Source organism: Lissotriton vulgaris, chromosome 5 (assembly GCF_964263255.1).
Source record: "Lissotriton vulgaris chromosome 5, aLisVul1.2, whole genome shotgun sequence".
Taxonomy (NCBI): domain Eukaryota; kingdom Metazoa; phylum Chordata; class Amphibia; order Caudata; family Salamandridae; genus Lissotriton; species Lissotriton vulgaris.
Window position 1 is genome coordinate 1446590813 of NC_141693.1, and position 24234 is coordinate 1446615046.

The 24234-nt window shown below is 45.8% G+C and overlaps 1 pseudogene; it reads right to left on the bottom strand.

The window, feature by feature from the left end:
• Positions 1–2410: 2410 nt before the first annotated feature.
• LOC147712718 (histone-lysine N-methyltransferase SMYD3 pseudogene) lies at positions 2411–4598 on the bottom strand (annotated as a pseudogene).
• Positions 4599–24234: the final 19636 nt, after the last annotated feature.

Sequence of the window (24234 nt, forward strand, 5' to 3'; positions counted from 1 at the left end):
AGCATTCTGTGCCTTTATTTCCATATGCTTTGTGACCTGTGGGGCAGGTTTGATATGGTTGCACAAGCTGAAGGGGAGTCTTATTGCACCTGCCAAGTTCTCTAATCTTTGTAGCCTGGCAATGAGGTTCTTGAAGAGGCCAGTGTAAATAATGTTGCAGTAACTCTTATGAGCTTGCTACCAGACCAAATGACATACTGGTAGCAGTGTATCACTAATAAAAATCATAAATGTGAATATTGCCATCCAGATTAAAGTGTTACAAAGGCTAGGTATCGTCAATTATAACTCCTCATATAGTATATTACTGGAGAAGATTCATTATGTTGTTCATGTTTTGGGGCATCTTGAACAGAAATGTTGCACAGAGTCATAACTGTAAGCTTGCGACAAGGAATCTAGGAGAATATAAAACACAGTGGTACCGAAGAAGAGATTGGAATTCAGGGTCTGTAATTATAGGTAATAGGTGACTCAATGTCACCGTGCAGGGCAGTGCTTCGTTTTCCTCCTAATACGTCCTGGTAACTGTACTGCTGGTTCACTTCAGCTGACTCACTCAACTAACAGACCTGAAAACAATGATCTGTAAAATATAATTCCAGGACATGTGCATTGTATCCTTGGTGACATGGAGTAATCTAGAAACCTCATATAAATTTAGCAAAGCATGGCCATGACATCGGTAAAATCTACCATGGTCCATTGAGGTCCAGCAGGTAGTTGGTGGGGCAAAGAACTCCAATCATATAAGTGATGAGTTGATGTGGCAATGGGTGGTTTCTTCATTCAGATCAGTTTAATTGTTTGCTTAAAGGACGACACAGTAGTTACAGCTTCAATGTCAAATCTTCTGAGTTATCGTTGATGCTCAACACAGTTGGTTCTGGCATAAAAAAAACAATCATGGAATCTACACCCGCACACTTCCTTAGAGATGAAAATGAGGCAGTTTTCTCTCCCATCTCCAAAAAACATTCAGTCAGTTATGGAAGTGCTAGTTGGATCTTGCATCAATTTTCAAAATTATTTTTCAGCTGGGCTTCCTCTAAAAGCTGCTTTGAACTCAGCTTCACTCTTGCATTCATACATTTTAACTTCAATATACAGATCCTTAACTTCACTGCCTTTTGTTTGAAGAGGTGGAGACTCTGGAGTCTACATCTGGGGTAGTTCCTCACTTGAAAATGGTGTATAGCAAAAAGGTGGAGCTGTACACCTGGTGTAGGAGTAGATCTACATGTGAGTAGATCTTACCTTGTAAACGTACCTTTGTGAATCAGGCCCCAAGTCTCCTCACCACAGCAATGGATCAATATATTATTAGAACGCTCTGCAACACCATTAAACTCTGTGTTGTGCAGAGAGTAGCAAATGTGCTTTATCTCACAGCCTAATTGGACACTCTTGTCAGTTACCGAATATGAGGTAAATTTCCTTGAATAACCTCACCGCTACCGGGGTCCTCTTTTACTCTCACTCTAGACTCTCAACCATGAGCCTCTACTCACACACTTTCTGCAATCAGTACTCTTCACTACCCACTGTAAATCTTCACCATCTATTCTGGTCCACCAAAATGTCTCTCTCAACCGCCTTTAGTCAGTGTTTGGCCCAAATGACCATCCTGGGCCAAAAGAACTAATTTGGATTTAACAGTCTGTACATTATCACTTTGTGGTAGCACAAAAGATGGGATAAGGCACAGGCTGTCAGACTATGGAGGGGTATTTATTAAACAGCATAGTGAGGTGGGTCATTGACTTCCAGCGCCAACTGGCAGCTTTATAGGCCCAAACAGTACCGAACATTGGAACCCCACTGAGTGCTGGAACTTTAACAGAACAGCCCACTACCATGGCAGCAAGCTAATGTGTGGTTAATAACTTACAGCCAGATAAGCAACATATAACCTACTTTGAGAAGTAGGCCACATCTGTGTTTTCCATATAAACTTGAATGCTATACAGTACAGTCTAACCGAAATGAATTTGTGTCAACCATTCACTTTTTTTAAATGTCGCTATCATATGCTTTTGAATGTTAACAACAGCGTGAACAGATGAAATGATGACAGACTTGATAACACCATGAGAGTATGCAGGGCCAAACCTGTTCTCAGCTTCCTCTGTATGATCTGTGCCCTGCTTCCTGTGCTCTCTAATTGGCTGTTCTGTTTAGATAGTCCTCCACTTGACCTTAGCACGTTGAAAAGAGGTGAGTTTGAGTCAGAAATTAAACATTTCCTTCATGGACCACACTGAGTATGAGGGATTCTTTTAGCCTTTATTGTCATCACAGTTACATTAATACAAACACCCATATTTCTCTATAATGCAAGCAAATTACAGTTTCAATTTTGAACAGTTTAATTGACAATACGGCATGTTGCTGCAGCAGAAACATCCATTTCAACTAGTTAGGCACTCCATACGGATGTATTACCCCCTCCTTCTCTTCCTCCTTCCTTCTCTACCTATTCAAAATCTATGCCACATGAGCATTCCTACATGTTGGAAGTGTACTCCAAAAACGATTTATTTTCATTGAAATAGCTCTACCTAAGAGCAATGCCACACTAAGCAAACGCAAATCACATGTAATGCCCAATTTTAAGTATCTATATAATATAACTAACGAGAATCCACAAAGGGAAGAGGGTCCTAGGGACAGTTTACCGACTAACTCACAGATTTAATCCCCAATTTAAATGATATCCATTACAAACAAATCTGGTGGTCAAAAGCAGGGGCAAAAGGGGAGCAAAAAGACTAGTTACATACCACACAAAAAGAGTACAGAACCCCAACAGATATGCTTAATAGACAAGAAAGCGACCATTACGAAATGGTCGGATTTCCATCAACTGCCAAGAGAGGCCAGTGTCATCAATTGGATATCCATCCTACCACAACACCTCTTGATCACAGAGGGGAAAGATGTGGTTTGGATTTCGTATGGATCACTAAAATCACAACAAAAGGAAGTACAGAAGGAAAGTGAAAAGAACGACCAATTTAGTCACTTATTTCAAGGATATAAACATAGGATATCTATTTGGTTGGGTGATGGAAAAAATGTGTGCAATTGTAAGTATCACCATTGTTCTGTACTTCGTAAATATGCACAGTTGAAGAGATGAAAAAACTATGTGTTTAGTCGCCTTGTTAACATCCTGGTATCTTCATCAGTAATTGTGTCATTGGATGTTCTTTGCCATAAAATATTTTCATAATACCATATGCTTCTTGAAACACAGACATACATTCAGGGAACTTGACTTGCTGCATTAGTAATGAGCCCATTTTCATCATATGCATTGCTTGCGAAGCATTGATTCCTGAAGTATATTGTCTAAGGGGTTCCAGAGCTCTGTATCCATAGCTCAAAGCTTCTTCTGGTAAATTGAGTATCATGCAGGCCTCCATAGCACAAGTCAGTATGTTTAGCTGATAGATGTTCTCGTCTGGAACTAGTCCAGTGTTCCTCTCTAATTGAGCCCTGCACAGAGCCAGGCTCTCCCTCCACTGTTTCTTTGATTGTAGTTCAAGCACTTTTGATACCAAGTCCTTGGTCTTATTCGAAGCTTGTCTGTCGCCTGCCAGCATCCTCTCATCATTGGCATGTGTCTGACACAGACGACAGTCACATTCAAAGCAATATTTGACCTTGAGCTGATTCTGCCGTTCTACTGTGAGCATCAGTTGGTCAATGTAGGTAATAGTAAGCTCCTCTCCTGCCTGAATCTTTCTGATTGCCCGCAAGTGGAGGTGCCGTCCTATGAAAATGGTTGTACAGTTTGGCTCACAACTGTGGTTGAGAAGACACATGCTCGGATACAGACCAACTGCAACACCTAGCAGTTCTCCATTAACAACTGAGCAACGGTTGCAGGTCACTTTCGCAAAGAAGTCAGGAAGGTTTATATCAGCGAGGAACTGGGAGGGATCTGAGATTTCTTCTTTCAGATACATCTCTAACATGTCTGAAAATAATTCAAACTCATTTTTATATTCTTTGCTTATTTTTCCAAAATTAGACTCAAGTTCAGACACAGAATAGAGCTCTTCTGAAGGACAAGGTGATTTTCGATTCATCTTGAAGACAATCTTGCCAACAAGCCTCACTGTGTCAGTGTCAAATTTAGACTTGGCACTCTTTAGACATTTGCACTCTCTCTTGTGGTCAAGCCAGGCTTCTGTCTGGCATGCTTTGCTACAGTATTTGGCAAACTTGCACTGAGAGCACTGAAGGAGTTTTTGTGTAGTGCGCAGGCAGCACTCGCACACTAGTCCCCTTCCTTGCTTGTTGACAGTGTAGGCAAAAGGCTCAGCAATATACAGCACTTCTCCGGGTGACATATGCACAGTAGCCCGTAACCCATTTCCTTTGCCAACACTCAGAAATTTCTCCATCTTGCGCGTCATAGTAGGGAACTGGCTCATCATCAAATTGTGATCTGCTGAAACTAGGGACCAGACTGTCTGAAGAGGGCGTGAAGCTTTCCTTTTCTTCTTTTTCAGGGACGGTCACTGTTATGTTTGAGTGTGAAAGCTCAGGTCATGAGCTGAATGAACAGCAACAATCTTCTGGACACTTTCGCTGTGAATAAAGACAGATAATGAGTTACAATTGCTTACTGGCCACCAAGTGTCATGGCACTGAAATTGATGACGAAATTATATCCTACAGTGATTACTACTATCTAGTATAATTACTTAATGCAGCAAACAATAGGCTATGGTTGTATGTTAGAATATCAGAGTTAAAAATATTGAAGTACAAGAATATCAACTGCAGCATTTCAACTATCACAACATTGTGAATGTAAGAATATGATGCAGCTGATAAGCGGCTAGATCCTTTGAGATATATATATATATATAGAACAAAGAAAGCCACACTGCAGCCCCGGATCCCCAGGGCCGAACAGATGACTCAACGAATCCGATCTGAGGCAGGTGACTTTATTGAGCAAAGCTGGACAGAAGCAAAAACTGACCCGTTTCGAGCGGATGCCCTTGATCACAGTCAAATCTTAACCCCTCATGCCTGAACTTTTAAAGTGCTAGTGCACACCATGTGATAACAATAGAGAAGGAAAAAATACTATTACTACGTATCACTGGCATGGATTTGAGGCAGGAAGGAAGACAATTACTATGCATGCTTTAAGTCTCCCAAACACCAATTGATATCTGAATAAATTCATTATGTATAAAACCAAGATTGCTTCTGCATAAATGCTTGAAAAATGGGAAAGGTGGTAAAATACAAACATGTATATACTATAGGCAATTACATATATCAGCAGCTTTGCATGATGGATACATACTGACTTCCATAAAACGTAATACGGAAAAGAGCATATACAAACAAGCTAATGTCGCTGAACACACATACTATATCACTAAAAGGTATCATTATGAACAAACGTTCTAAAATGTAGCATATACCTATACAATAAAAATGATATATTATGTACAAAAATTGCCAATAAATACTATACATATATACACAAAAAACCCCTAAGCCCTATTTACAATCTTGTGGGGACATCTAATATTGATGGCAACCCCTACTCGGTGTTGATATTGAGGGGACATCTAAACATGATGGCAACCCCTCCTTTGTCAAACCCATTTCCTACGACTGATAGTTAATCTCCAAATTTAGTGAGATGTGTGCCCAACATCTAATAAGTGAAATAAACAAAAGAAAAATCATTTTTCTATATAGTTATGTTTTTTTATATAGTCGAATAAAGACTAGTAATTTGGGTTCACTCTTAAATTCAATGAATGAGAAAATATATAGTCAGGGTAAATGAAGAATGAAAACTAAAAAAGGAAGGGAACAAAAAATCTTCTATTTGGGTTTCGAGGAAAGTCAATATGATTTCAAATAGGCGGACTTATACTCCAAAAGTGAACACAAATTATAAAATCTCAGTGGGTTACAGAAACAGGGTAATCTTAAAGAAAATGATATAGGTCTTCTGTAGTGTTAAGATCATTTGGAACCTTCGTATCAAGCTCTAATATCATTTTAGATTCGAGTTGGCGAAGCATTTTGTCTCTGTCCCCTCCCCGGCGGGGTTGGGGTACAGATGTCAAAACGTAGTAGCTGAGACACTCCAGATTGTTGTTGTGTACACTCTTGAAGTGTCTCGCCACTGGATAAGAATTGTCATTATTGACAATTGCACGGAGATGCTGTAATATCCTGGCATGCACCTCAAGCCGAGTACTACCGACGTACCTCAGGCCGCAATTGCAAGCCAGGACATAAACGGCAAACTCCGTCCTGCAATTGTAATTACCCTTGATCTGTATTGGTGTTGGACTGAATGGAGTCATGTAGGTGCTGGTGTTGACACCGAACTTGCAAGCTCGGCAACTCGAGCATTTAAAAAAACCTCGACGTTGCGGGAACCAGGGTTTCTGTTTTAGAATTTCAGGGAATGGATTGGTGACATGGTTGCGTAAAGAAGGTCCTCTCCTGAAAGTGATTTTAGGGTTATCAGGGAGTTCAGGTGAGATAACACTATCTGTTTGAAGAATTGGCCAACTCTTCATTAGGATTGATCTTATTTTCCTATTTTGACAACTGTATGGTGTAATAAATCTCAACACAAATTTTTCAGGGTCTTCACTAAGTGTTGATCTCATTCCTTTCTGTTGAAGGAGGCAGTGTCTAGACTTCTGATTCATTTTATTGACTGCTCTTTTAAGAGTATCAACATGGTACCCTCTTGTTTTGAACCTATTCAGAGCTTCCATTGTACACTTCTCCAATTCTTCTTCACTGCTACAAATCCTTTTAAGCCGGAGCAGTTCCCCATAAGGGATATTTTCAATTGTGTGGTACGTATCCGCACTACTAGCATGCAGAGTAGAATTACCCGCAGTGGCCTTTCTGTGGAGGGTGGTAGCCAACTTGCCTGACTTATGGAATACTTTAACGTCTAAGAAATCAACTGATTTACTGCTGATATGGTGGGTGAACTTTAGATTATACTCATTAGCTTTAAGTTTGTCAATAAAAGCAAGTGCACTCAATTCATCCCCTCTCCAAATTAAAAACACATCGTCAATAAATCGTACCCACATTTGCACTTTTCTGTAAAGATGTCATGATGCGTGCCCATGAGGACCTGCTTTTCCCAATAGCCCACGTGCAAGCACGCGTAGTTAGGGGAAAAGTAGGCCCCCATCGCCACTCCCCTCTTTTGTAAATAGATGTCCTTGCCAAACATGAAAAAATTATGATTGAGGCTCCATGCAACTTAAGCAACCAGTATCTTACTATGGTTATAGCAATCTACAGGCCTGGTGCTCAGAAAGTATTCAAGAGCCCTAAGTCCAATTTGATGTTCTATGCTCGTATATAGAGCCTCAATGTCAAGCGTAATCAAAAGAGAGTCTTCTATCCAAGTGGTATTGTTGATTTTATTCAAGAAATGTCCCGTATCCTTAATATAGATGGGCAACTTGACCACCAACAGTTGTAGAAAGTAATCTATGTATTGAGCAAGATGTTCACCCATACTGTTGATGGCCGAGATAATTGGCCGTCCAGGTACGGGGAATGTTTCCTTATGGACCTTGGGTATGAGATAAAAACGTGCCATGACCGGTAGTTCAACATGCAGGAATTTAAATTCTTGAGTGGAAATTAAACCCTCCCTCTTGTATTGAAGGAGGAGTTTCCTTAATTTCTCCCTGTCTAGGTCATATTGCTTGACACAAGTTTTAGTGTAACAGGCAGTATCTGATAGTTGATGACTGGCCTCCGCGATGTATTGTTCTTGAGGCCAGATCACAATATTACCTCCCTTATCAGAACTGCACACCACATTGCGATGGTTGTTTTTCAATTTCGAAACCAAAGCCCAATATTGTTTTTCTTGGTCTTGCTTGATTCTGCCTCGATGTTTCACCTGGTGGTGTAATTTCTTGAGGTCTGAGATCACTACATCATGGAATGCATCTATTGCATCCTTAGGCATGATGGGCATGAAATTGGACGATGGTTTGAAAGGACTTGATCCTGCTCCAATTTGTTGGATTTCAGCAGTCCTTAGCTCCTCTTGCGTTGTCAAGTCATCACTCGTGTCATTCACTCCTTCACCCATCTGGCATAGAGTGAGTAAGCCTCTAACATCACTAGATTGGAGACTTGAAGTGGAGGGTATTGCTAAGTTTGATTCCGTGGAGTTAGGGTTTTGTTTAATTTTGAAGAATTTGGACAACTTAAGTTTACGAATGTAGCGGAACACATCTATTCTTGTGGCAGTGTAACTGAAGTCTGTATGTAAGTGGACAGTAGGTAAGACCAAGACTGAGCAACTGTTTTTCCACTGTTGTCAGTACTGTAGATGAAAGATTGATTATTGTTTTTTCATTTGATTTTTGTTCTTGCGCCAGAATTTTTTCTTTTTGTTGTTGTTTTTTGTGCCTGTTTTTTCGGCGTCGCTCTTTTCTGCGGCGATTGATTCTGGCCCTGTTTTCTGCTGTTTTTGTTTTTGTAATTGCTTCCTTGGGCGTAGAGTTTGCAATCGTGCATTGACTAAAAAATCAATTTCTTCGCCCAAATCCAAAACCATTGAAGGTTCGTCATGTTCGTCTCCTACTGTTGAGTTTTCACTATAGTTGCTACTCAAATTGGAATTGGAGTCACTTGTACTGGGTGCTCGTTCAATGAGATTTTCACGTGTACTGGTATTTGATGAGGTTGCTCCTCCACCTGCTTGAACTGGTGCTTTATTTTGATTGATTTTCAACCGTTTTGCATCATCAAATTTGCGCGCAAACTTCCACGCTTTGCGCACCTTGATTTTTTCTTCATGTGCGTTGACCCTTTCCTGGATCTCCTTTCTCATTGATATAATAAGATCATTGGGTTCAAATTTGAGTAGCTCCTCATTAATTAAATCCAACTCCTATAGCAAAGAATCACGGTCAATCTCAGCATATTCAATTAGAATAAGTATCAGATTTCGTGAAGCCTCTAAATTACTCTTCCCCCATTTTTTCAGCATTTCTGGATGGGGTTTGTCATAATTAGGGGCCAGTAAAATTCGTAACCCCCGTGAAACACGTTCTTCTGCAATGTACATTGTAAGAGATTTGTGTTCCCACCATTTGGTGACTTCGTTTATATAGATATATCCGCTATGAGATTACTCGTGGGTCTAAAAATAATCATCCGGCACTCCAGGTAAAGTTACAGACACTTTTGTGCTTTTATTTCAACTAGGATAACATCTATGCGTTTCAGTAGCCACTGCTGCCTTGTTCACGATGTTTGTAGCACCATTTTTTTCCATTAATATATATATATATATATATATATATCTAAATCGAGTGTGAGACATTTTGGGTAACTCACGAATTGACGTGCGCTAATCACACATAAAAAAAATCATGACATTTAATATGTGATAGAACTTAGTTACTGTATCATAAAAGAATACAGATACATTGTAGAATAGATGGAATCACATGCATTAAATAATAGAATAATATATTCCTAGTTTAATCAGTTTTAGTTGCTATTTCAATGTGTATTAAAAGTAAAAGTGATGTTCTTAGGTGCTATAATATTACTAATCATTCTTATCGAAATAATGATGGGTGTGAAGAATTAATGTAATCTAATGTGATTTAGATAAAATTACAAGTGATATTGAAAAGTTTCATTCTGAATTTTATCATAGCATATGTGAAAATGTGCACCGAAAATGACAAGAGTAAAAGTGGTGCTGCATTTTCATATTTAGTACAACTGTTCAGAAACCTTCATATTATGATCTTTATATATTTACTAATGTAAATCATTTGAAACGATAATATTTCATGATTTGAAATGATTGTATGTTATTACTATGAAAATGCAGTAATGTTGTATACTTACATGTGATTTCTGAAATTCAATAAAGAATAATAATCTGAATAGAAGCTGAAAGAGTTTTAGAATACTTATTTCCTTTTATGAAACGTATATATCTGTTATTTTATGTTCTTCACATCTTAAATTGACTTTCTTGTAGGCCTGTTTTATTCCCTATTCTGTGCTCCCTTACACTTGTGAGAAAGTTTCATAAATTTACAATGTGAAGCGAGATTCTGTCTTATTGGAGGAGTTCTCACTTGCTTACCAGGACTATTTGCTACAATGTTGGCACTCTGGGAACATTTGCTATGGGAAACTGTCTTCTTGAACTCGTTCATGTGCCTAATGCTAAAGTATCATCATTCAGAAGTTCACATGTTCTGTCAAAGTATGTGCTTTGCACCACCCCTTTCTATAATATGTGTCTTCTTTATGTCTCACGACAATCATCTTACTTGGACTGACAAGTGGACTGAGTGGTCTGACACGATGATGTTACTAAGGAGGTGTCACAAACGGAACTACAGGAATATAGTATACATTGACCTGGAGGGAAGAAGCATATTTTTTTGGGGGAGAGGAGATACAGCATATGAGGCAGAAGATGATTTTTACTGATTTGGCAGAACTTGCTTACTTTCTGAAATAGATACTGCCTTTCAGAACTTTGCAGATTTCATGTGCCTTCCTTTCGGACTGATGCATACACTGTGAGTGACATTTGTGGACTCTTTCTCGGGGGGACACTGTCTATTAGCTTCTGCAGTACCAATAAGAGAAGGGAAATATCTTTGTGAGATTAAGGGTTGCGGTTGTTACAAGTGTTCTCAGTGCACGAGGTGTAATTGCATCAGCCTGAGTGAGAACGCGCTGGTTGAGGTTTCACATGAAGCGTATGTTAAATAGATTAGATCATTGTAACTGGTTAGAGTTCTCGAGTGAAAGGATCTATCATTTCTTTAGAGGAGCAGACAGAGTTTATTGAAAATAGCTTGCATTGTGTGAGGATTTTGCTTAGAGAAAGTGCACGCTCAAAGGATTGTAAAGGAGGGGTAGCCGCTGCACGAGTGAGACTTATGTCACAGTGTGCTGCGCTGGCATTGGTCGATTGGTGTAACGCTGCGCAGTGATAGGTTGACTACGTTATACTGTGCCGTGTATCCTGTACTATTTGCAGAGCAAGAGGGTGCAGGGAAGTGTAAAAAAAAGAAAAAACACCTCCAAGAGACAAAAACACTAGCTTTGGCTGGAGATAGGGACAGCCGTGGCCGTGCAGGTAAGAGCGCTGGGGCTGGGTGGGGGGGGTTTCGACTGAAGATGATGAGGGAAATGTTCTTATTTATTTGGTGTTCCCTCGTCATCGTCCGTCAAAATCCCCCCCACCCAGCCCCACCTCTCTTACTTGCACTGGCCGCGGCTGGATAGTGATGATGAATTAGATTTCAAATTTGTAAATGAGTAATTGCAAAATCGTCTACCACCTTATAATGAAAGTCAGCCTCCAAATTTGAGAAACTAATTTCTGTGAAAAATTCCTGATGTGCCTTTCAAACCAATGGGAAGTAATCCCGAAAAATCAAATGCTACTAATCAGACTGTTCACAATGCGCCAGATGCATTAACTGTACCAGTAACTAAAGGTCTGTAGTTAGTCCCTTGATACCAGCCAGGTAGTGGAGGAAATCAGGCACACACTTTAGCTATCCTTGCTGGGATAAATGGTCCAACCTCTACTCCAGTGGATTTGAGATTGAAGAAATTTACACAGACTCCGTTGGTCCAGACACCAGTTGATGTTTCTATTGACACAAATGCTGGTTCAAATATACATTCCGTGAAAAAACAAAGAAAGTCCACACTTTACCTGTAGAAAAATGATATCCTTTCAAGATTGGTTCTAAATTGAGTGACTAGAAGACTGTAGGTTTTCTTAAGGATGTATAGGAAAACAGAAAGTTTTGTTAAAATAACTAACCCACCAAAAGGTCCCTTAGTGGCATCCTTCATTATGGGGTTCTTCCCGCCCGCAGCAGGACAGGCGTGCTGCGACCGACGAAGACGTGGGAGCACTTATTAGTTAGATTATACTATGTGTTGGTGTGAGAGTGGGAGGGTTAGAAGAAATGTAGTGAGTTAAAAAATACCTGGCTGTGTATAAACTACATTTTAATACTCCCTATCGCTGGTATTAGTAAAAATGGGGAGAGGAGGATGTATGTTATAATGGGCTTTTTCCTCCCTGGTCTACATGTTTCGAGGCCTTTCCCTTGGCTTCTCTACAAGAAATCAAGGTCGGTTGATCCCTACACCACTCTACAAAAATCAATGTAGTCTCCCTGACCAATGTCAGAGTCTTGTGTGCATATTGTTAATCATGCACACAATACTTTTGGAGCCAAACTAAAGCCCATTGAGCTTTTTACACGGGAGGGGAGGAGCACTTGCCCTTGCACCAGATTCAATTCTTTATTATGCACACAAGCAATGCCTTCCCTAACCCTACTCATCGGAGCCACATATAGGCATTGCTTGGGTGAGAGAGCAGCTTTGACAACTTCCGAGCTGTGTATTGGGCGGGGGGGCCTCTGATCACAGGCGCTCAAAATACCTGGCACGCACCGCACAACGGGCAGCAGACACTACAAAGGGAAGCCAGAAACCCCTACAGTGAGCAAAAAGAGCTGCCATTGAGAGCCCCATGTGATGTGGCAAGACAACCCAGGTGACGAAGAGCAGCAGCAGTGGTGGGCAGAGCGAAAGCCAGAGACAAGGCACAACAGGCGCAGCAAAGGTAATAGGGGCACTCAGCAGCCAAGGACACTCCAGACCATACAGCTAATTCCCACAGCAGGAACTGTAACCCAGAACCATGAGTCAGGGCCAAGCTGAAGGGCGGGAGGCAAACAACGTCACTACAACACGTCCTTCCTCCCTTTTAGAGCGGTTGGGCTTGCGATGCTGCTTCAGGGTTGTGTTTTTCCGCTCTGTTTTCTGCTCGGTGACCTTTGACCCTGACCTCGGGTCAGGTCGCTCCTCACGCCGCACGGCTCCTCCTGTGCACCTGTGACACCCCACTGCTGCCGCTGCCAGGTGCCCGCCGCGGGCGTGCTCCTGCGTCCTGGTGACTGCCTCAGTTTCTTGCTACTGTATATCCTGCATTGTTCTGTATTTTGTCTTTGGTATTCTGTATTTTTCCTGTTCACTGTACCTGGTCCCTTTTGCCCCTTGCCCTCTGTGCCCTCCCCGCTTCCCGCCGCTGCTCCCCTGCGGCCCCACCCCTTCCTCTGCGTCTCCTCCCCATTGGCCGCCCCGCTCCCGCCTCCCAGCTGCTCCTCCCTCCCACTTGGCCTCTTATGGAAGACGCCACGCGGCAGTGAGTTCGACCCTTGACACTGACCTCGGGTCAGGTCGCTCCTCACGCCGCACGGCTCCTCCTGTGCACCCGTGACACCACACTGCTGCCTCTGCCAGGTGCCCACCATGGGCGTGCTCCCGCGTCCTGGTGACTGCCTCAGTTTCTTGCTACTGTATATCCTGCATTGTTCTGTATTTTGTCTTTGGTATTCTGTATTTTTCCTGTTCACTGTACCCGGTCCCTTTTGCCCCTTGCCCTCTGTGCCCTCCCCGCTCCCCGCTTCCAGCTGCTGCTCCCCTGCGGCCCGCCTCCTTCCTCTGCGTTCCGTCCCCATTGGCCGCCCCGCTCCTGCCTCCCAGCTGCTCCTCCCTCCCACTTGGCCTCTTATGGAGGACGCCGCGCGGCAGTGAGTGTGACCCTTGGCCCTGACCTCTGGTCAGGTCGCCCCTCACGCCGCACGGCTCCTGCTGTGCACCCGTGACACCCCACTGCTGCCGCTGCCAGGTGCCCACCGCGGCTTGCTCCCGCGTCCTGGTGACGGCATCAGTTTCTTGCTACTGTATATCCTGCATTGTTCTGTATTTTTCCTGTTCACTGTACCCGTTCCCTTTTGCCCCTTGCCTTCGGTGCCCTCCCCGCTCCCCGCTTCCTGCCACTGCTCCCCTGTGGCCCGCCCCCTTCCTCTGCGTCCCGTCCCCATTGGCCACCCCGCTCCCGCCTCCCAGCTGCTCCTCCCTCCCACTTCGCCTCTTACGGAGGACGCCACGCGGAAATGCAGCGGACAAGCACAGCGGGTGTGCAGCTGGCGCATCAAAGGTGCCCCAAAGGCAATCCTTGATGCCAAAACCGCCCATTTCTCTGCCAAAATCACGTCAGCTGAAAACAAGCCCAGGGAGATCTTCAACATAGTGAATGATTTAGCCTTCTCTGACAGAGCCACACCCCAAATCCCTCCATCCCAGTCTTTATGTGCCCAACTCAATTCTTATTTCCGAGATAAGATTGTTACCATCAAGGCCAATATCCCTCCCCCTTCATCTGCCTTTGTCGATCCTCCCCCTCCGACCGTCCCATGTTGTCTTACCTCTATTCCCCCCCTTACCCAGGAAGCTTTCTTGGAGATTCTCCCTAAGGTTAAATCGGGCTCCCCTGCAGATGTCTGCCCTGCACGCATTCTGCAACAAATATATTCCTCTTGCCCTGAACCCCCCGTCACTTTCCTGAATAACTCTTTGGCCCAGGGAGTCTTGATACCTGCACTTAAATCTGCTACCATAGTGCCTATACTGAAGAAGCCTGGCGCGGATCCATCCATCTCAGCCAATTATCGCCCCATTTCCTTACTGCCATACTTGGCCAAGGTACTAGAGCGCCACGTCACCACGGTACTCAGTGCCCACGTAGAGGCAAATGGGGGACTGGCTTCCCGCCAGGCTGGCTTTCGTCCCAGGCACTCGACCGAATCTGTCGTGGTATCGGTCCTAGACGAACTCAGGAAGGGAATGGATCATAACCAACACCAGGCGCTGGTGCTCCTGGATCTCTCCGCCGCTTTTGACACGGTTGACCACAACATCCTTTTGTCCCGTGTCAGGGCGGCCGGAATCCAAGGAACAGCCCTGGTTTGGCTCTCCTCCTTTCTGAGGGACCGTACCCAGGCAGTTCGGCTGGGAGCCTTCACGACCACCCCACTTCCCGTCACCTGTGGTGTCCCCCAGGGCTCTTCTCTTTCTCCTTTACTATTCAACCTTTATATCTCTCCTCTTATTTTTGCTCTTCAGCAGCTGGAGGTCACTGTATTTAACTATGCAGATGACCTCCAGCTCATCTTCGACCTTTCTTCTTCCTCTCTCTCCGTTTCCAATTTTCAGTCCATTATGATTTTCATCAGGGATTGGATGAACCACAACCACCTCAAATTAAACCCGGAGAAGACCGAGTTGGTTCTCACTGGTGGTTCATCCAGTCCCTGGAACCCCCACTTTTGGCCCCCCACTCTTGGTCCCGCCCCTACCCCTTCGGTCACAGTAAAAACACTGGGAGTGAAAGTCACCTCACTCTTCATTCCCAAATCAGTTCCGTTGTCTCCTCCTGCTTCCTCACCCTTCGAACAATCCGTACTGTTTCCCGTTTTTTTCCCCCCAGGCTCTCAAACTGATTATGGCCGCATTGGTAATCTCGCGGCTGGATTATGCTAATGCCCTCTATAATGGCATTCCGGCATACAGCTTACGGAGGCTCCAGGTGGTGCAGAACCACGCGGCCCGGCTTATCTACGGTCTCCCACGCTACCATCACTCCTCCCCCCTTCTCAGGGAGCTCCACTGGCTGCCTATCAGGGAGCGCTCCCTATTTAAGACCGCCTGTATGACCTTCCAGGCCCGGCAAGGCACGGCCCGGCCTTCATTTCCTCGCTGATAAGCGAATATGTTCCCTCCAGAGAACTCCGGTCTTCCTCCAAAGCTTTCCTTCAAACCCCACGCTTTAAGCGAAAAAAGTGGGGTGGTGCCAATTTCTCTACCTTGGCCCCTGCTTTCTGGAATTCTCTGCCTGATCACCTACGTTTTGCCACACACTATGGCTCTTTTCGAAAAGACCTCAAGACGTTCTTGTTTAGTCAGGCCTTCCCTTCATAAACTCGCTCACCCCTGCAACCCTCAGTAACTCGGACCCTGTTAGCGCCAAGAAACCGCTCGGTGAACGTTGCGCTCTACAAATGTTTTAAATTAGAAATTAGAAATTAGGCAAGCCTGTCTTCGCCTGTCCGCGCCTGGACCGCCCCCAGCACCAGAACCCCTGGAATCCACGCCCTCCGCAACACCAGCCTGCACTACGACTCCAGCACCCTCCACGCACTCAACACCGGACAAGACCACTCCTGCAACCTGGCCATCCCGAAGCATACCCAAGGGCCTTTCACCTCCCGGAACTGCAGACTCACAAGCATCCAGCCCACCAAGCCACCAACCAGAGAATCCAACCACCTGTGCTGCATCCTCCTCAACACCCGCTCCGCTCGCAAGCACGTTATCGAGCTCTGGGACCTCCTAGACTCTACCACCCCGACATCGCCTTCCTGGTGGAGACCTGGCTGAACGCCACCTCAGCACCAGACATCGCCATATCCATCCCACAGGGCTACAAGATCTCCCGCAGGGACCGCACCAATGGAGTCGGCGGGGGAATTGCCATCATCCACAAGGACACCCTCAGAGTCTCGACCAACATCGAAGACACCCTCACCACTGCCGAGCACATGCACTACCAGATCCACACCGACCCCAACACGACCCTCAGAGGAACACTCATCTACAGACCACCCGGACCACGACCACACTTCGACGACACCATCGCCGACCTCGTCAGCACCCACACCCTCGCCTCCACGGACTACATCCTCCTCGGGGACCTGAACTTCCACATCGAGAACAACAACAACGCCAACTCCACCGCCCTGATCGACAATCTCGCCAACCTCGGACTCAAACAGCTTGTGACAACAACCACCCTTGCCACTGGACACACGCTGGACCCCATCTTCTCCGCAAGCCTCCACGTCTCCTTCAACCACACCAACGAACGCCACTTGACCGACCACAGATGCGTCCACTTCACCTTCAGGAAAACCACCACACACCACCACACCAAAGTTGCCTCGCCGATGCTGGGGCAAGGTCACCAAGGACCAACTGACCACCCTCACCCTAAGACCACCCGCCGACCCCACTGACCCAGACACCGCCGCTACCAACCTCAAACAGTGGATCAACGACTGCGCCACCACCCTCGCCCCTCTCAAGATCTCCACAAACAACCACACCAACAAGAAAGCCGCCTGGTTCACCGAAGACCTCCGGACCTCCAAGCACACCTGTCGGAAGCTGGAGAAGTAATGGCTCCGCAACCCAACACCAGACAACCACACAGCCCACAAAAACGCCACCTGCAGACACCACCAACTCATCAGGACCACCAAGAGGACCGCCTTCAAGGACCGCCTAGACAACAACGCACACAGCACCAAAGAGCTCTTCAGCATCGTGAAAGAACTCTCCAACCCCAGCTCCAACACCAACGACATCCCACCATCACAAGACCTGTTCGACTCCCTGGCCACCTTCTTTCACCGCAAGATCACCAACATCCACGACAGCTTCAACTCCGACACCCTCGCACCCACCACCCCTGCGACCTTCACCCGCACCAGTCGCCTGACCCCCTGGTCCAACGTCAGTGAGGAAGACACCATCAAAACCAAGAACTCCATCCATTCTGGATCCCCATCCAACCCCTGCCCTCACCACGTTTTGCAACAACGCCAGCACCACCATCGCACCCCACCTCCGGAAAACAATCAACATCTCCTTCGAGACAGCAATCTTCCCGGAAAGCTGGAAGCACGCCGAGATCAACGCCCTACTGAAGAAACTCAAGGGGGACCCCAAGGACCTCAAGAACGTCCGACCCATCTCCCTGCTCCTGTTCCCGGCAAAAGTGACAGAGAAGATTGTCAACAAACAGCTAACCCGCTACCTCGAAGACAACAACATCCTGGACCCATCCCAATCCGGCCTCCGCAGCAACCACAGCACCGAGACCACCCTCATCGCCACCACCGATGACATCAGGATCCTGATGGACAAAGGAGAAACAGCTGCCCTCATCCTCCTGGACCAATCAGCAGCTTTCGACACGGTCTGCCACCGCACCCTATCAGCACGCCTACACGATGCCGGAATCCAAGAGAAGGCCCTGGCCTGGACCAACTCCTTCCTTCCCGGCCGAACCCAGAGCGTCCGCCTCCCACCCTTCCACTCTAAAAGCACGGAAATCATCTGCGGCGTCCCACAGGGATCCTCCCTCAACCTGAAGCTGTTCAATATCTATTGGCACAGCTCGCCCACGTCGCACGACAACATAACCTCAACATCATCCCCTACGCCGACGACACCCAGCTGATCATATAACTCACCGAAGACCCTCACACCGCCAAAGCCAACCTCCACAGAGGAATGAAGGCCGTCGCTGACTGGATGAAGGACGGCAGACTGAAGCTGAACTCAGACAAGACGGAGGTCCTCATCCTCGGACCCTCCCCATCAGCCTGGGACGACTCCTGGTGGCCCACATCGCTAGGCACTGCCCCGGAACCCACAGACCACGCACACACCCTTGGGTTCATCCTCAACCCTGTCCTCTCCATGACAAAGCAAGTCAACGCCGTCTCCGCATCCTCCGAATGCTCCACAGGATCTTCAAATGGATCCCTCCCGACACGAGAAAAACCGTCACCCAGGCCCTCATCACCAACAGACTCGACTACGGGAACGCCCTCTACTCAGGAACAACAACCAAGCTCCTAAGAAGACTACAACGAATCCAGAACGCCTCGGCACGTCTAATCCTCGACGTCCCCCGACGCAGCCACATCACACCCCACCTGAGAGGCCTACACTGGCTACCCGTCAACAAGAGGATCACCTTCAAACTCCTCATCCACGCACACAAAGCACTACACAACCCCGGACCCACATACCTCAACGACCGACCCAGCTTCCACACCCCCATCCACAGCCTCCGCTCTGCCAACCTCGCCCTAGCCACAGTTCCTCATATCCGGAGAAGCACCGCCGGAGGCAGATCCTTCTCCTACCTCGCCGCCAAGACCTGGAAAGCCCTCCCTACCAGCCTACGACAGACCCAGGAGCTGCTGTCCTTCAGAAGACTTCTCAAGGCCTGGCTCTTCGATCGAAGAGCCCCCCCCTCAGTGCCTTGAGACCCTCACGGGTATGTAGCGCGCTTTATAAATGCACAATTGATTGATTGATTGATTGATTGATTGACAACATAGAATTAGAGTGGATATTAGACAGCAGCAGAGCAGCGGACAGGCTCAGAAGCGAAATTGTGCAAGGTCTAATAAGAATGACAAGGAGACCCTCGCTCTTTGGCAAGACCAGTACTAAGTGCGGTAAAGAAATTAATTGCAGAAACCTCTAGCTGGTAATAGAAGCCCCAACTGGGAAAAGCCACAGCACAAGCAGAGACTAAACCCTTGAGTAACCAAATGCACTGAAGAGAGAACAAGTTCAGTGGTGCGCTACCACATTTCGCTACCTTGGAAAGCGCGTATACCGAAACCCGGCAGATCTGTTAGATGGCAACTTAGGCAAAGCCATAACAGCAGTCCGGTCCGAAATGGCCTTTTGGAAAACTCTGCCACTGTCAGTACTTTGAAAGGTAGCAATGACAAAAACGGTAATCCTTCCTAGGCTCTTATACTACTTCACAAACCTCCCATTACACACCCCCCCCCCATTCCTTTTCTGCCGCTTAGAGAGACTAATCAGGGAATTCTTATGGGGTAGCTCTGTGGAAATTGCAGGATTTACTGTTAGCATAAGTTAAAGCGATTTTGTTTACGGCATTCATTTGCATTAGCCATGTGATTCTGACATCCTAACTGTTGCCTGCCTTCCTATTCTGCTTGAGTCATCAACTGTAGTCAACTCCTTCAGTACTGTGCCAGAGCACTGCGCATGCTCAGAAAGGCCTGTAGCTGCTAGAATGCACCTACTTTAGAATGTAACTGTCAGGCTGTTTCAACTGACTAGGCTGTCCTATGTCCCCTCCCACGTTGCTGAGTAAGAGGTTTTTGTCTGCCCATATTAGTCGATAGTTATTCTTGTACATGCTTGTACCTCATCTTTGAGTCTCCATTCTTATTCAGCAACATAAAAGGTATATAAACCCCATGGTCGCTGTATTCCTTGTACTATCTCATACAGTGCCAGAGCGTGCTGTATTGATGTAGTTCCACTCAAGACTGATTAACAAACTTATTTTTTTGATATTCCAGCCTCTGTGCCAATCTCTATCATGGTGGTTTAAGGACCAGTGGACTGATAAGGGTGAACACCTGCAGCAGTGAGCCCCATAAAAGGCTTATTTTTCCACATATTGGCGCCTGAACTGGAACTCATCGGAGATGCAGCCATCCGAAAGTGTGGTCTTAACGGAGGGCAGGAGTCTACTGCGGAGGTACCCTGCACGAGAAGACCCTTTATCTTTGCAGACCGATGTGTTTTCGGGTTTTCCCGATCTGACCCTCTTTACTTTACTTTACTTTAAAATTATTTGTAGAGCGCACTTTCACCAGCGGTTTCATGGCGCTAACAAACAACCTCAAGCGGTAGGAAGGGGGGGGGGGAAGAAAGAAGGGAAGCGGAATAACGAATGATCTAGCTAAAGGCTTTGATGAATAGGTAGGTTTTAAGTTTTTTTCAGAATTGGGGGTAGAGAAGTGTGGACCTCAACTCAAAAGGCAAGGAATTCCATAAGGTTGGTGCAAGGGTGGAAACTTTGAGCCTCCCCATTTTTTCCTTCGAAAACGTGGAACTGTCAAAAGGGCTTGCGAGGCTGAGCGTAGTGCCCTAGTAAGAACGTAGGGAACTATCTCTGAGGTAATGAAAGCCGGAGCCTTGCCCAGTCGTACTTGGCAGATGATGGACGCAAGCTTAAACTGGACACGTTCCCGAACAGTGAGCCAGTGGAGGGATTTAAGGATGGGAGTTAAATGGTGAAACTTGGGGAGGTTGAGTACCAGCCGTGCCGCCTGGTTCTGTATCAGCTTGTGGTAAATAAGGTTTACCTATGCAGAATTTTATGCGGTAAAGTTCAATAAAATAGCTCAATCCAAAAATGAAAGGCAGAGTCCGTGGTATCTGAGTTTTATATGGGTTTTATTCCATATAATGGAATGGTTCGAACCAGGTATCATGTTCCATCACCACGAAGGTTCAGGAAGGGATAGACAATGCTTTATTAACAGAGTACAATATATATAGTTAATGCATATAATGGTGATGGATACAAAAGGCGTAACAGCTGAGAGAAACGAGATAAGAACACATGTACGTAACAGAAGGCGTGCACAAGGGCGTACACGGAGGTGTGTGCTAGAAACGTCACATGAAAGTGTCATAAGTGGGTGGATTCATAGAGGAATCCTGCAGTGTCAGCAGAAATATGTGGCTGGATGCGCGCGCAGGCAACATGACGTGTGCTTGACGTGGAACTGGAGGGTAAAGGGGACTTGACATTTAGCTCCGAAAGAGGAGACAGAAGTCTGGCGTGTCAGGACAATCTAAACCCAATCATATCTGATATCTTGTGTTTGCAGAACTGTATTATCTAGAAGGAAAGGTCTCTCGGACAGAGGCTATTCTATACTGACTGTTAGTGCGTGCATAAGCGTCTATGTGTCTGCGTGTAGTGCGAGGGGCCATGGGCCTACCATGGTAACAGGAGCAGTGAATTACTTGCACGGAGACAGTAAGGCCGGGCCCTTTGCTCTGCAGCTGGGAGGATGTTTACCTAAAATACTAGACAGGAATGTATTTTCGAGGAGCGGAGCAGATAACTTGAAGGCTGAATACAGTCTTGGCAGGCAAGCATGCCGAGCCGGGCACCGCTCGCCGCGCAGGGAGTAAGGCAGAGGTCATGGATACAGAATCCGGGCTGCGGCTTTCAGAGGCAGAAGGCAGGAAGAGAGAAAGGCTCGATGGCAGAAAATCAGGGCCTAACTCAACAGAGCCAGGAAAACGTGAAAGTGCACCATGTAAAGACGGTGGCAAGGTATACTTCGGAACGGAATAATCGACCCATTTATGGTGGGTCTGAAAGAGGACATGTTAACGTTGGACGCAAATGTATTTGCGTCTTCATAGCTGGTCTAAGAGGGAACATACATGTACTTGAAGCACATACATGGAGACGGTGGGGTTCACGTTAGGGGACACAATTGACCATAAAAATTCATATTACCTCATTCCCTCCTTGTCCCCTACGGACCCTTCATGATATATCGATCTTCATTAATCTATCTATTTGTTCATGTAACACCATTTGCTCTTCCTTTTTCAGACGGGATTTAGAACGTGGACTTGGATGAGGAATGCATGATGTGGCGCACAAGCCGCAAATCGCTGGCCCACATTGGATACATAAACAGCAACTGAATACTATGAGAAGGGCTATTCCGAGGAAGGATAGGACTTTCCAACCCCAGGCGGACAACACGCTCCAGAACCAACCAGACCATGTCCAGGTGCCTGGATTCTGGTGTATCTGACTTGCAATCTTATGGAGACGTGTGCTAGCTCTATATACTGACGGTGCATTTTCTGGAATGAAAACACAGCAACTCGATCCGATGACTCTACAAGCTCCGCCCCTATCGGCCAGGATGACGTCAAGAACAAGACGATTCTGAAGGACAACAAGTCTCATAGCAGACTGTTCCTCTGTTAAGTTGCCTAGGGCGGAAGTAGTTTCATTCACTACTGCTTCGAGGGTTCTGGTTAAGTGACGTATTGATTTGCTGTTGAAGATAGCTCCTAAATAGGGAAAGAAACCTTTATTGAAATCTGTGTATTTTTCCCATGCTGTTTCAGTATAGTCGACAATCGGGAGATCTCTCCTGGGTCTATTAGGCACTAGACGAGAGTTCTTATGATAATCAGGTGGAGCTAGAAAAACAGGTGGCAGAAGGAATGCAATGTAACATGTCCCATCCCAATCTAGTGGCAAACGTATATAGGCTGTCAGACCACAAATGAAATAGGAATGACGTGTAGCTTTGAATGTAGACTTGCCTTTATCACTGAATTCGATTACAGTATTACACTCACTATGACCTAGGTGTACTGAACCATTCTTTCTGACACATAATTCACCTTTAACTGGTAACACTGATATAGAGGGTAAGTCTGGTCTGGTATCGGCTTGGACATTCAGAATCATGAGGTTAAGTGTATAATTACCTAATCCATATACTTCGTTTTCTAGATCGGTCCCTGTCCTTTGTGGAAGACCCTCCTTGTTAGGGTAGCAGGCTTTATGCATAACTACGTTCAGATTTCCCCAGACCCAACCTCCCTGATAGATTATAGTATCAGAATCTAAAGAATTTATTAAACTAAACCATGCACCACAGGAACCATTGTGTGTAAACGGGAACGGAAAGAGGGGCAGAACTCCCTTGTATTTCTGATAAGGGGGAAGTCGGCCACATATCCAACAATTGGTAGCGTTGCTGGTCTGATGAGAATGATGTAACATACTAATGAAGGTATTGTTGCGCAGCGCAAATCGGTATGACAACTCGTGAGGGGGTAATTCACTGAAAGTGTGCTCAGCAGTGTCATTTGAGGAAGAATGTGCACGTGTGAAAATAGGAAGGTACATGTGTAACAGGAAACCTGCAGCAATAATCAGAAGACTCAGAAAAGACATAATCAATAATGCAACAATGCAATAGCTGCGGAGAGATTTACAATATTTCTTTTTCTTGATCTGTTTCTGTCTATCTCTCTCTCTATTGGGATCTAACTTATACATGTCAGGAACCTGTCTAACCGCTTCACCTAGGGGAGGACTTAAACAATTAAACTGTCTGACTTGCTAGATCTCAACTTTTTCTTATACTCCTCTTGAGGAGTTTTCTCTGCCAGGGGGAGTTTAGTATCAATTTCAGTCACTGGAATGGGGCCGGGCTGAAAGTCTATCTTTGGCGGCAGTCCATGAAACTTTTTTATGTGGCTTGAGTGGAGCCACCCTTTTCGGCCCTCCACCTTCACCGCGGTCCTCGTAGTCAGCAGAACAAGCTTCGGCTCCTGCCAGCGGGGCTCCAGCGGACTCTTCCGGTCAAAATTCCTGACGAAGACAAGGTCCCCCGGAGTAATCTCATGTGGCTTCACCTCGGTATTGTCGGGAAAGGCTGCAGCTACCTGTGAACGACAAGATTGTAGTGCAGACATCAAGGAGGCAAGGTAATATGTCAGCATATTACAATCAACATCTGTAATCTTGCGAGGCAGAGGCGTCCCCCACATATTCGGTGGTCTGCCAAAGACCACCTCATACGGGGATAGCCCTGTTCTTGAGTGGGCTACCATTCTCATATAAAAGAGTGCGACTGG